Source organism: Rattus norvegicus, chromosome 5 (assembly GCF_036323735.1).
Source record: "Rattus norvegicus strain BN/NHsdMcwi chromosome 5, GRCr8, whole genome shotgun sequence".
In the NCBI taxonomy this organism is placed as follows: Eukaryota; Metazoa; Chordata; class Mammalia; order Rodentia; family Muridae; genus Rattus; species Rattus norvegicus.
Genome location: NC_086023.1, coordinates 18,721,974 through 18,735,559, shown reverse-complemented (window position 1 = coordinate 18,735,559; position 13,586 = coordinate 18,721,974). Strand labels below are relative to the sequence as shown.

Below are 13,586 nucleotides of genomic sequence, written 5' to 3'. Positions count from 1 at the left end.
GATAACTGTAGTTTGTGTGTCAAGTTGGCATAAAACTAGCCAACACATTCCTCCATTGCTGATGGGATTACAAGGTGTTCAACCACTCTGGAAATCAGTCTGGTGGTTCTTCAGAAAATTGGACATTGTACTGCCTGAGGACCCAGCTCTACCGTTCCTGGGCATATACCCAAAAGATGCTCCAACACAGAACAAATACATGTGCTGCACTATGTTCATAGCAGCCTTATTTATAATAGCCAGAAGATGGAAAGAACCCAGATGCCCTTCAACAGAAGAATGGATACAGACAACATGGTCCATTTACACAATGGAGTACTAATCAGCTATTAAAACAATGACTACATGAAATTCTTAGGCAAATGAATGGAACTAGAAAATATCATCCTGAGTGAGGCAACCCAGTCAGAAAAGAAAACACAAGGTATGTGTTTCTTATACTCACTGATATGTGTATATTAGCCCAAAAGCTTGGGATACTCAAGAAACAATCCACAGACCATATGAAGCTTAAGAAGAAGGAGACTAAAATGTGGAAGCTTCAGTACTTCTTATAAGGGTAAACAAAATACTGGCTGGAGGAAATATAGGAACAGAGATTTGAGCAGGGACTGAAGAAAAGGTCATCCAGAGACTGCCACGTGTGAGGATCTATCCCATATGCAGCTACCAAACCCAGTCACTATTGCTGATGCCAAGAAGTATATGCTGACAGGAGCCTGATAAGGATGTTGACTTAGACACTCTGCCAGAGCCTTATTGAAAGACGAGGATTCTTGCAGCTGACAATCAGACTGAACAAGGGGGCCACAATAGAGGAGTTAATGAATGGACTGAAGGAGCACAAGGAATTTGCAACCCCAAAGGAAGAACAACAACATCAATTAACTCAGGAAGCAATCCACAGACCATATGAAGCTTAAGAGGAAGGAGACCAAAATGTGGAAGCTTCAGTCCTTCTTATAAGGGAAAACAAAATACTCACTGGAGGAAATATATGTAGCAGAGTATGGCCATGTTGGGTTCCAATGGGAGGAGAAGCACTTGATCCTGCCAAAGCTGGACTCCCTCCACCCCCAGTGTAGGGAAAGGTCAGGGCAGGGAGGAAGGAAGTGGGGATGGTTGGGGAGGGGGAGCACTAGAAGAAGGGGAAGGGGGTGGAATAGGGTGCTTATGGACGAGAAAACGGGAAAGGGAATAATATTTGAAATGTAAAAACAAAATATACAAACAAACAAGCAAACGAACGAATGAATGAAAAAGCTAGGATTGGTGGTATTTCCAGTGCTAGTGAGACAGAAACAGGTAGATCTAAAAGAAAAAAATGAATAAAAATATTTATCTCTCTGCTCTCTCTGCTTTCTACTCTGCCTCTTTTTCTGTTCTCTTCTGCTTCACTTCTTCTTTTCTACTTCTGCAGTATTGTCCTCAATCCTAGTTTGTGTACTTTTTCAGGATATATAATCACATGGTATTTTACGCATATTTTTCTACAATTCACAAAAAACTTCAAAATAAATTCAAATGATAAATCGAATAAGTTACAACAGAGATGTTTACATGTGTTTTCATTAAGACTATTTATCTAACTAAACATTCATTATCTACCACTAGCTCCACAGGTTCATTAGGTTCATTAAGAGTTTAAAACAATAATTCTTATGTCTCAAGTTAGCATGGTTTTGTCAAGAGACAAATTATCTGCCTCATGTGTGTCTCATTAGTATTGCCGTTTTGTATTGATAAATCCATTCAATATTTTATCTTTTCTCCCATCCCCTACAATAAATCCTTCATTCTTGGTTTACCTTCATTTATCAGATAATGGTTTCATACCCAGCCCATAAGGAATGCTTTCGTTTATCATCAATAAGTCTGCTTTTTATCTTAATGTAGTTACTTCATGACAGATGAAGGTTTACAGAACTCTAATTGCAGCTTTCATGTTATAGAGGGCTCAAAATTATTTGAATACATTTAGGAATTCTATAGAATCATTATTAGGATCTATAAAGTCATCAATTTGTCTATATAACATTGTTACAAAAGCCTACATCTATATTCATCTGTAGAAAAACCTGCCAAATAATGAGAGAAAAGGCATATCAGCTGCAAAAAGCAATCCTGAGATAAAGCCTCTTTGTGCCTTGCATCTTAGAGCTCACCCATCACAGACCATGCAAAAATAGTGTGCTATCTTCAGGAAGGTGAGCTACTAGCATTTAGCCTATCCTAGATGGCTCCTGACACCAACTTATTTTTTTTAGTGTATTAAATATAACTTCTTTAATTGAACTGTACTTTTATGACAAAACTTGAGTATCATATTAAGTCTTAAATGTCTTGATAAAGGAGAAATTAAAAAACATCTAAGTAGTTCTTTGACCTTTTTAGGATACATTCAAATTTTTTATCTTGATAATTTTCTTGTCAGCAATGTGAATATATGAATGTGGATGAAAGTTACTTCATAAATGTGTGCGATTTGTGTTTAAAGAAAGCAGAAGCAAAATCCAAGATTAAGAACACTTGACACCACCCCAAAATATTTTGCCTCATTGTGTTTTGGCTTCGAAGTGACATAATAAAATACCCAGGGCACAGAAGCCTCATAAGGCACATTACTTCAAACTTTGATCATGCTTACTGATTCCTCAGTAGTCCTCCTTTTCTGTGATGGATTTTCTGGTAAGAACAGAAAAGAAAGTCGCAGAAACTTTCCTCTACAGATCCAGTAGTGTTTCCTGGTGTTGAATACTTTAAGAGAAGTTTAGCACTATATACATCCGGAGAACTAGATTTGATTAGGGGAGACCCTGACCTAAGCTGTAAAGATAGAGGAACAAGACCACACACACACACACACACACACACACACACACACACACACACACACACACACAAGCTACAAGGCCACAATATTAGTCACATATGATTAAAAATGGCCAGAAGATGATCATTATTTTTTGCCTACACTGTCTTTGACCCCCAAGCTTCAATTACTTGCCAAATAATTTTACATTAAGGAAACATATATTTTCACACTACAGGTCATTACTAATTCTCAAAAGATCAAAGTCCAAACACAGAGGCATATGGCAACTAAAAGCTGAATGCAATTACCCATTTAGGTAGTGTAGTTCTTACCTACTTCTAACTAGACAATAATTTGCATTATTTTGAGGGACCTGGAGAGCACTCTAGTTTGAGCTGTATGACCAAGCTAAAAGAGTGAAAGTCTGACCCAGTAAACAATTAAACCTTTCAGGAAAGGTTACAGTAGAAGAAGTCTGTAAGTCAGGAGATATGTTCTGTAATGTTTGTGCACTTAATCAACCAGGATTCTCACACCTGTCATGTCCTTTGCTCAGTTTTATTTGTTATACCATATTGTCAACTGTAGTTCTACTGACTGTTTACCAGGTGGCCTTTGCAGTGTACTCTCATTTACACCAGTACCAATGAGGTGATCTCAGAGACTGACCTCACTGCCAATCTCTGCTTTGCATAGTTGTCTACCTATGTTTACAATCCATGGCCTTTCTCCGTATTTACTAGCACTTGAAAAGTGCCAGTAAAAATGTTAGCTGATTTTGCTACTCTAAATGTTAACAAAATTTTAAGAACAACACTTCAAAGTCTAAAATAACACAAGTGAAAAAATTTAAAATCCCTAAGGGAGCTCCTTGCTGTTAAGTTCAAATTGAAAGAGCACACTCTCCAGATTTATCACATAGACTTGAACATGCCACTTCTAGGTAAGGCTTGACCGACCATTTGGAAAGTGAAATGGATGACCCAAGAAGAGAAAAATGAAAAGAGTGGAATCACCATGGACCACACAGAATTCTTAGGTGCTCTGGGCAACCCTGATGAGGGGAGAATGTAATCTCTAGGAAAGATAAGAAAATAGTTTGCTCTGGTCATTCTTTATACCTGTCCTTAAATGTCTTATTTGCATTTAGCAAATATCTCTGTAAACTAGAAATATAGTGGTCAACAATACAGGGGCCACATATTTTTATGTCTTTAGAGAACCCAAGCAGACCTCAATAAGATTCAGAAGCATTATTTATATAACACAGTTCTCATAACTATGAAACACAATAATGATATTCTACAAGAAACTTACAAAGCCCAAGGAAAAGAACAACTAAATACTTTCTTGTTTTGCTTTGATGATAACTAGCTTAGTATAAGAAAATTAAAATGAGAATTTTAGGTAGTTGTTTATACAGTTTTAAAATTATTTCTATTAAAAAGAAATGAATTGCTTTGAAGCCTGAGTGTTTAAATTGATGGTTCATACTAGAGAAAATCATGTTGTTGCTACGTGATTCTCAGTTTTGCTGTGCTCATTGAAAAGAACAGAGATGACAGCCACAAGCAGCCACAAATGCAGTTCCATTTTCATTTTCTTTGCTATTTCTTTCTCTTTTTCTATTACTCTACTTGTATCATCATTAAAAAAATAAAGAAAAATATTCAATTTCCCATGTAGGCTGGTGGTGTGAAATAAATGGATCTGTGGGAATCAGGTTTAGATTTGGATTTAACATCCCTACTGATTTATTAGTAAGGCTGAAAATTGTATTAAACCTGCTAATTTAAATGTGAAGAATACTTTGCAAAGCTAAGAGCAGCTGAAATGCAAAGCTGCCAAGGATTTCTAGGAATATTTAAAAGAAGAAGAAAAATTAAAGTGGAGGAATAGTATAAACTTGTATCCTCACATCCCAAAATAATATTAAAGAAATAGGATTTTTGAATAAGATGGAATAAGTAAATGCAATCTATTTTTTCTAATATTCTTTACCTAAACAATAAAAATTAGATTCCTTTAGTCTAGAACCAAAAAGTTATCTTAAAAATAAGAATTTTGTTGTTGTTGTTTAATTATGATGACTCCCATGCTACAGATGCTGCCATGAAAACCTTGGCGAATCGATGCTAAATGAAAATGGGCATTGAATTCTTTTTTGTTGTTATTGCATTTTGGGTTTTGGCGTTTTCAGTTTTTTTTTTCTTTTTGTACAAAGTTTCTCTGTGTAGCTTTGGCTGTTTCATAACTCACTCTGTAGGCCAGACAGATCTAAAATATCTGCCTGCCTTTGCTGAGAGTAAAGGTATGTACCATCACTGCTGGCTGACATTGAATTTTTTGAGTGGGGTGGTAGGAATGGTGGGTAACTAATTGTAACAGTGTGGCCACATTATAATACAAAATGAATTTAGTACAACTTCAAAAGTCCCCTTAGTCTTTCTGTCTTGAGGCTGTTTAAAAGTCCAAAGTCTCTTATGAGAGTCAAGACAATGTCTTAATTATAAGTCCTAAGAAATAAAAACTGAAATTACATACTTCTAACATACAGTGACACAGAATATACATTACCATTCCAAAAGGAATGAACCGGCTTATAGTGAGGATCTACTAGACAAAAACAAGTCTGAAACAGTGATCTACTTTTCTTTTCCTCATATCTCTATATACCCCTTTTCTTTTCATTCCTCTTTTCCCTTCTTTCCCCTAACACTAGATAGGAGTGAAGAAGGATATAGGGGAGAAAGAAAATGAGAGAAAGAGATTCATGACCTCCCTGACCAAGACTTATAACTTGCAACCAACCTATCTAAACAATTACAAACACCCATAACCCACTAAATGACCAAAACCACAGACCCGACCTCTCATGACTGGGACATCATGTTCTTTAAATTGCTTCCTCCTGTGTGAAGGTGACAGCATTTGCTGGGGAACTTAAGAAAATTGGGATATGGCTATGTTTTGAGAGAGTCAGCTGTTTCACTTCTTGTACAGGCTCTGTGTGATAGGAAAGTTTAGGGCTTAACTGAAATCCTGGTTGAAACACTCCATGAGGCTAGACCATCTGAGCTCAGTTGCTTTGAAGTTGTCCTGGATTCAGAAACTGAGGCTGGATCTTCTGGGCTACTTGCTTTTTCTTTGTTGGTGTTTGGATTTTTTGCTTAGAAAACACACAAATTTTCCAAAGTAACATACACGTTTGTATTAACACATATATGGGATGTGTTCTGTGCACAAATCATCTAAAGATGTTTCTCTGCTTCATGTCAGAATGTATAAAAGGCACCAAACTTTATAAGTCCATTTGGACTGTATAACCAAACTATAATATAAATTCCTATCCATGCCATATGAAAGGATGGCATGTAATAATATGTCATGAGGAATAAGTAATAATCAGGATCTATTAGCTTCTGCAGAGACATTCACATGTCATCTAGTCTCCTGAGGTGTCCCAGTGGAAAGGGGATCAACATTTGTGACACATCTTTTGTTGTAATTCTGGGTCTGTACGTCCATGTTTGTAGCCAAGATTTTCAGGAAGTTTCCCTGGTAAAATCTAATCTTTATTAATTTTGAAGGAATCCTTAGCTTTTCATTTCTTATAGAAAAATATAAAATCCCTTAGAGAATCCCATAAAGAATCATAGGAAAATACAACCAAACAGGTGAAGGAAATGGACAAAACCATCCAGGATTTAAAAATGGAAATAGAAACAATAAAGACAGCACAAAGGGAGACAACCCGGGAGATAGAAAACACAGGGAAAAAGAGATCAGGAGTCATAGATGTGAGCATCACCAACAGAAAACAAAAGATAGAAGAGAGAATCTCAGGGGCAGAATATACCATAGAAAAGATCAACACAACCATTAAAGATAATGTAAAATACAAAAAGCTCCTAGCACAAAATATCCAGGAAATCCAGGACACAATGAGAAAATCAAACCCGGGTTGGGGATTTAGCTCAGTGGTAGACCGCTTGCCTAGCAAGCGCAAGGCCCTGGGTTCGGTCCCCAGCTCCGAAAAAAGAAAAAAATATATAAATTTAAGAGAAAATAAAACCAAAGGATAATAGGTATAGAAGAGAGTGAAGACTCCTAACTTAATGGGCCAGTAAATATATTCAACAAAATTATATAAGAAAATGTCCCTAACCCAGTGAAAGTGACACACATAAACATACAAGAAGCCTACAGAACTATACATAGATTGGACCAGAAAAGATATTCCTTCTGTCACATAATCGTCAAAACACCAAATGCACAAAACAAAGAAAGAATATTAGAAGCAGTAAGGGAAAAAGTCAAATAACACATAAAGGCAGACCTATCAGAATTATACTTAGGTGACCTCAAAAGTTTCACCAGAGAACTACTAGTCCTGATAAACAACTTCTGCAAAGAGGCTGGGTACAAAATTAACACAAACAAATCAGTAGCCTTCCTCTACTCAAAGGATAAACAGGCTGAGAAAGAAGTTAAGAAAATGACACCCTTCACAATAGTCCCAAATAATATAAAATATCTTGGTGTGACTTAAATCAAGCAAGTGAAATATGTGTATGAAAAGAACATCAAGTCTCTGAAGAAAGAAATTGAAGAGGATCTCAGAAGATGGAAAGACCTCCCATGCTCATGGATTATCAGGATTATAATAGTAAAAATGGCCTTTTTGCCAAAAGCTATCTACAGATTCAGTGCAATCCCCATCAAAAGTCCAATTCAATTCTTCATAGAGTAAGAAAGGGCAATTTGCAAATTCATTTGGAATAACAAAAAAACAAGGATAGCACAAAACTGTATTCAACAACTAAAGAACTTCTGGGGGAATCACCATCCCTGACCTCAAGCAGTATTACAGAGCAAGTGATAAAAAAATTGTATAGTGTTGGTACAGAGATAGGCAAGTAGATCAGTGGAATAGAATCACAGACCCAGAAATGAACCCACACACCTATGGTCACTTGATCTTTGACAAAGGAGCTTAAACCATCCAATGGAAGAAAGAGCATTTTCAACAAATGGAGCTGGTTCAACTTGAGGTCAGCTTGTAGAAGAATGCAGATCGATCCATTCTTATCACCCTGTACAAAGCTTAAGTCCAAGTGGATCAAGGACCTCCACATCAAACCAGATACACTCAAACTAATGGAAGGAAAAGTGGGGAAGAGTCTCAAAGACATGGGCACTGGGGAAAATTTCCTGAACAAAACACCAATGGCTTATGCTCTAAGATCAAGAATCGACAAATGGAACCTCATAAAACTGCAAAGCTTCTGTAAGGTATAGGACACTGTCATTAGGACAAAACAGCAACCAACAGATTGGGAAAAGATCTTTACCAATCCTACATCTGATAGAGGGCTAATATCCAAAATATACAAAGAGCTCAAGAAGTTAGACTCCAGAGAATCAAATAACCTTATTAAAAATGGGGCACAGAGCTAAACAAAGAATTCTCAGCTGAGGAATATCCAATGGCTGAGAAGTACCTAAAGAAATGCTCAATATCCTTAATCATCAAGGAAATGCACAGGAAAACAACCCGAAGATTCTACCTCACACCAGTCAGAATGGCTAAGATTTAAAAAAAAACTCAGATACTGGCAAGGATGTGGAAAAGAGAAGCACTCTTCCATTGTTGGTGGGATTGCAAACTGATACAACCACTCTGGAAATCAGCTGGAGGTTCCTCAGGACATTGCTCTACCTGAGGATCCAGCTATACTTCTCCTGGGCATATACCCAAAAGATGCTCCAAGGTACAACAAAGACACATGCTCCACTATGTTCATAGCAGCCTTATTTATAATACCCAGAATCTGGAAAGAACCCCAGTGGCCCTTCAACAGAGGAATGAATACCGAAAATGTGGTACATCTACACAATGGAGTACTACTCAGCTATCAAAACCAATGACTTTATGAAATGCATAGGAAAATGGATTGAACTAAAAAATATCACCCCGAGTGAGGTAACAGAATCATTGAAAAACATACATCTTATGCATTCACTGATAAATTGATATTAGCCCAAAAGCTTGAATTACCCAAGATACAATCCACACACCACATGAAACTCAAGAAGGATGACCAAAGTGCAGATGTTTCACTCCTTAAAAGGGGAAACAAAAATATTCATAGGAGGGGATATGGAGAAAAAGTTCAGAGCAATGGCATTTCAGAGCATACACACACACGCACACACACACACACACACACACACACACACACACACACACACACATATATATATATATATATATATATATATATATATATATATATATATATATATATCGCCACCAAAACTAGATAAGGTTGGGAAAATATCATCCGGAGTGAGATAATCCAATCACAGAAAAACACACATGGTATGCACTCTTTGATAAGTGGATATTAGCCCAAATGCTCGAATTACCCTAGATGCACAGAACACATGAAACTCAAGAAGGATGACCAAACTGCAAATGCTTCACTCCTTTAAAAGGGGAACAAGATTACCCTTGGGAGAGAATAGGGAGGCAAAATTTAGAACAGAGGCTGAAGGCATACCCATTCAGAGCCTGCCCCACATGTGGCCCATACATATACAGCCACCAAACTAGATAAGATGGATGAAGCAAAGAAACAGGTTGACAGGAACCAGATGTAGATCCCTCATGAGAGACACAGCCAGAATACAGCAAATATGTAGGCAAATACCAGCAGCAGATCACTGAACTGAGAATGGAAGCCCCGTTGAAGGATTCAGAGAAAGGTCTGAAAGAGCTTGAAGGGGCTTGAGACCCCATATGAACAACAATGCCAACAAACCAGAGTTTCCAAGGACTAAGCCACTACTCAAAGACTATATGGACTGACCCTGGGCTCCAACTGCATAGGTAGCGATGAATAGCCTAGTAAGGGCACCAGTGGAAGGGGAAGCCCTTGGTCCTGCCAAGACTGAACCCCCAGTGAACGTGATTGTTGTGGGGAGGGCGGTAATGGGGGGAGGATGGGGAAGGGAACACTCATAGAGAAGGGAAGGGGGAGGGGTTAGGGGGATGTTGGCCTGGAAACCGGGAAGGGGAATAACAATCGAAATGTAAACAAGAAATACACAAGTTAATGAGGATAAAAAAAAAAGAGTGATAAAGCTAAGAAGTGCATGCTGACAGGAACTGGATATAGATATCTCCTGAGAGACTCAGCCAGAGCATGTCAAATATAGAGAAGAATGCTAGCAACAAACCAATCAACTGAGAACTGGAGGAATTAGAGAAAGGATTGGAAGAGCTGAAGGGACTTGCAATCCAATAAGAACAACAATGCCAATCAATCAGAGCTCCCAGGGACTAAACCACTACCCAAAGACTACACATGGACTGACCCATGACTCCAGCTGTATATATAGCAGAGGATGGCCTTGTTAGACACCAAAGTAAGGAGAAGCCCTTGGTCCTGCCAAGGTTGGACCCCAGTGTAAGGGAATGTCAGGAAGAGTGGGAAGGGGGTATGGTTGGGGAGGGAACACCCTATAAAAGAAGGACAGGTAAGAGGCTTATGGACAGGAAACCAGGAGAAGGAATAACATTTGAAATATAAATAAAAAAATCTGAAAAAAAAGAATATTCACCTTCACCAAACAAGTGATCATTGACAATATTAATGCCTCTAGTCGTATTTCATTGTTCCATAACTGAAGCTTCATCTTTTCACCTTTTTTAAAAATCTTTTCACCTTTTTAGCCATTGTAGTTGAAGGCCATATTCTAAGATGGCTGACATCAAATCTCTCCAGTCTTTGAAATTATATGATTTTGTGTGTCTCAGTTATTAGGTATCTGCTTTATGTAAGTTAAGTGCATGTCATAAGACATTATTGCTTCTTCAAATCTCTTTAAGTCTAGCATCTCTATGAGCTTCCATGTAAATTTCTCAAGCCCTTGTAGAATCTCATCTCTTATTATAACTGAAAAAATTATTGTGGGTTTTCTAATGGATATGAAATGCCATTTTGTAGTCTCATCGTAGGGTAGAGCTGTAGGTTCTAGATTGGATTTCCTGAAGATTATTTATGCTGATTTAAAGGATCTTCCCGCCTCTGTTCTATTGCTTGTATTGTAGCATTACGTTTCTCAGTATTCACCTCATCTAAGTCTGCTTAAATAAGCAGCAACACAGCTCTGGAAAATGCTTGTTTTGCAACATGTGTTCCACAGACTGCAGCCAGGGCTCTATGTTCCCTGCCTTCCATCTTAAAAGCCATCTCTTAGCTTCTCTTGTGTTTTTGTCACACACTGGTCACAGAGCAAGGCATGGCTGATTGCTGCTTCTGGGCCTGGATCCTACTGCTTAAATCTAGTGTCCTAAGCTTGGATATCTGTTACCATCTTGAATGCCAAATATAGTGAGACAGAACCTCAGTTAGCTCAATCTAAATTAGTGTTACTATTTGAGCCCTAAGTCCTGTCACACAGCTAGTTCTTTACCTCTTTGCTCCTTTTCATGACCAATCACCTCCATGCCCAGCTGGCACATCTCCCACTTCACCCTCTTTCATTAGAGACCCTTCTGTGCATGGAAGTTCTACCTTCCCATTCCTGCTCAGCCTTTGGCCATCAGATTTTTATTAAGCCAATCAGCAAGTGAGGAGCATGACTGTTTACAAAACAGAAAATCTGATGATGGGCCATACCTATCCTATGATACAGAATTCACAATTGAATAAACAGAGACACCCTTTCACACAGTGAACTCGAACATTTCTTTCTTCTTTACCAATGCTCCTCATAGAAGGTAACTGCTAGTTGAGAAGTAGGACTGAGACCCTTTATATCCCTGCTTAGGAATCTGTCTAGATGTTAGCAGAAAGAACAAACAGCTTAAACATCTGGAATCTGAGGATTCCAACAGGAAGAAACAAAGAAAACTGAACTATTAATTGAGTGAGGACCAAAGTTACAACTTAAAACTAGCTATATTAACAACATTGTGACAGGTTATAGGACCAGATCTAATGTATTTCTCTACCCATAATCTGACCCAGTCATGAATTTTTAATCAAGTCATTTAACATTTTATGCTACTTTTAATTTTGATAAGTTTCTTTGTACCAAATTCATATTGTTTACTCTGAAGCAACTGGTGTCATTACTATGAGCACTGGTGACACTTACCTTTGTGATAAGAAAGTCTAGGGCTTTCCACGTTTGAAGGACCATGCCAGCAAATGAGTCATGACAGTGTTGCTGAGCTTTAAGTGGTTAGATTATGGAGATCCAAGTAGATTGTGGGAAAAGTTATGAGTACTTAATTGAAGTTTAAGTATAGTGAAGCCAGTAAACATAAAGAAATTTTTAAAGATGGAAGAAACCATTACAGATGGTTCCTGAAATTATCTTTGGAAAGTGGAGGGTTGACCAAATCTAAATCACCTTTTAATGAGAGAGAACATTGTTTTCAAAGGAACATTCTCCATCATTTCCCATTTGGTCATGGGGTAGGACAGGTTTATGACCTGGAAGTGATCTTGGAGGCGGTGGCAGCTATTCTACTGTGCAATGACTTGGTTGGCAGAGTTGACAAGATAACCAAAATAAAGGTTGTTCCTGAGGAGTCTGAGGCACAGGCAGAGAGCTGCAATGAGAAGCACATATACCAAGAGCTACTGGTCAACTTGAACCCCATCTTGCTACCACTGCCTTGACAAAACCTGCCATGCAAGCCTACATGCAAGCTTTACAAGTGCATGAAGAAGTCCATGAAGAAAAATCAGATTCAACATGAAGTGAAGGAATTTCAGAAATTTGTTAACAAGGGTGATAAATGGATCATGGTTTTATCAGGAGACACATTGCTGACTGAGGTATTCCAATTATGTGAGAGGACCAGAAGTTGCCCTGTGTCTATATACCCCCTAAGACAGACTTGTGTGCAGCTACAGGCTCCAAGCATCTCACCTACTTGATTGTGGTGGAAGCCCCAAGAAAATATCAGAAGGCCTATGACAAGTGCCTGAAGGATTTGCAGGCTATGTCAACACCTATCTGAGATACTTGGGTCTGCATTGTTTGCATTCAGAATGTTAAATGATTGAGGTACCTGGCTTCCCCCACAGTTGGATCCTGCTTGTGCTTCATACTTTCCACCAGTGCAAAGACCTCAGAGGCCCAGGGATTACTCTGTATCGCTAAACATGGGTTTTTGTTTTTGTTTTTCTGGTAGATGTTGTAGATTGTCTGCCTTCTTCATCAATAACTAATCTTGGTGGATGCGGACATACTATTTTTCTTTCCTGTGTAGAGTATATAATCAGTTATCTGCAAAACAAATGAAGAGACAGAGAAAAGCCATATTCCTTATAAGTCTTGCTCTCAACTTAGTATTTGGGGTGTTCTGGTTTGATTACAGCTTCATTCTATGTCCTCCTTTCCCACTTTGTTCTCTGTTGCAAGACATATGTTACCATTGATCATCACTTTTTGGCTTTCTACAGGTTCAGCCAAATGGAATCCTAGAGAAATTTGAGTGAGAGCAGACAGAATAAGCTAAACCATTTCTTACCTTGTCTCTTCTTTAAATAGTATCTCATGCAGTAGATATACCCTTATGAGTGTCTCTCTGTGTAGTCTCTGTGTGGTCTTAGGCAATACTAACTTTTATCACATCTTTTCAGCACTACATACACAGTGCTCCTCAAAGTCCTCCATTCCTAGAGCTGGTACAATTCCTTATATTCTCTAGTACTCATTCTATCTCATTTGTTAGAGTTGTCTC

At 38.1% G+C, this 13,586-nt stretch overlaps 1 pseudogene; it reads left to right on the top strand.

Moving 5' to 3' along the window:
• Nhp2-ps2 (NHP2 ribonucleoprotein, pseudogene 2) overlaps positions 1-12,860 on the top strand; it is a 131,466-nt pseudogene extending 118,606 nt beyond the window's left edge.
• Positions 12,861-13,586: the final 726 nt, after the last annotated feature.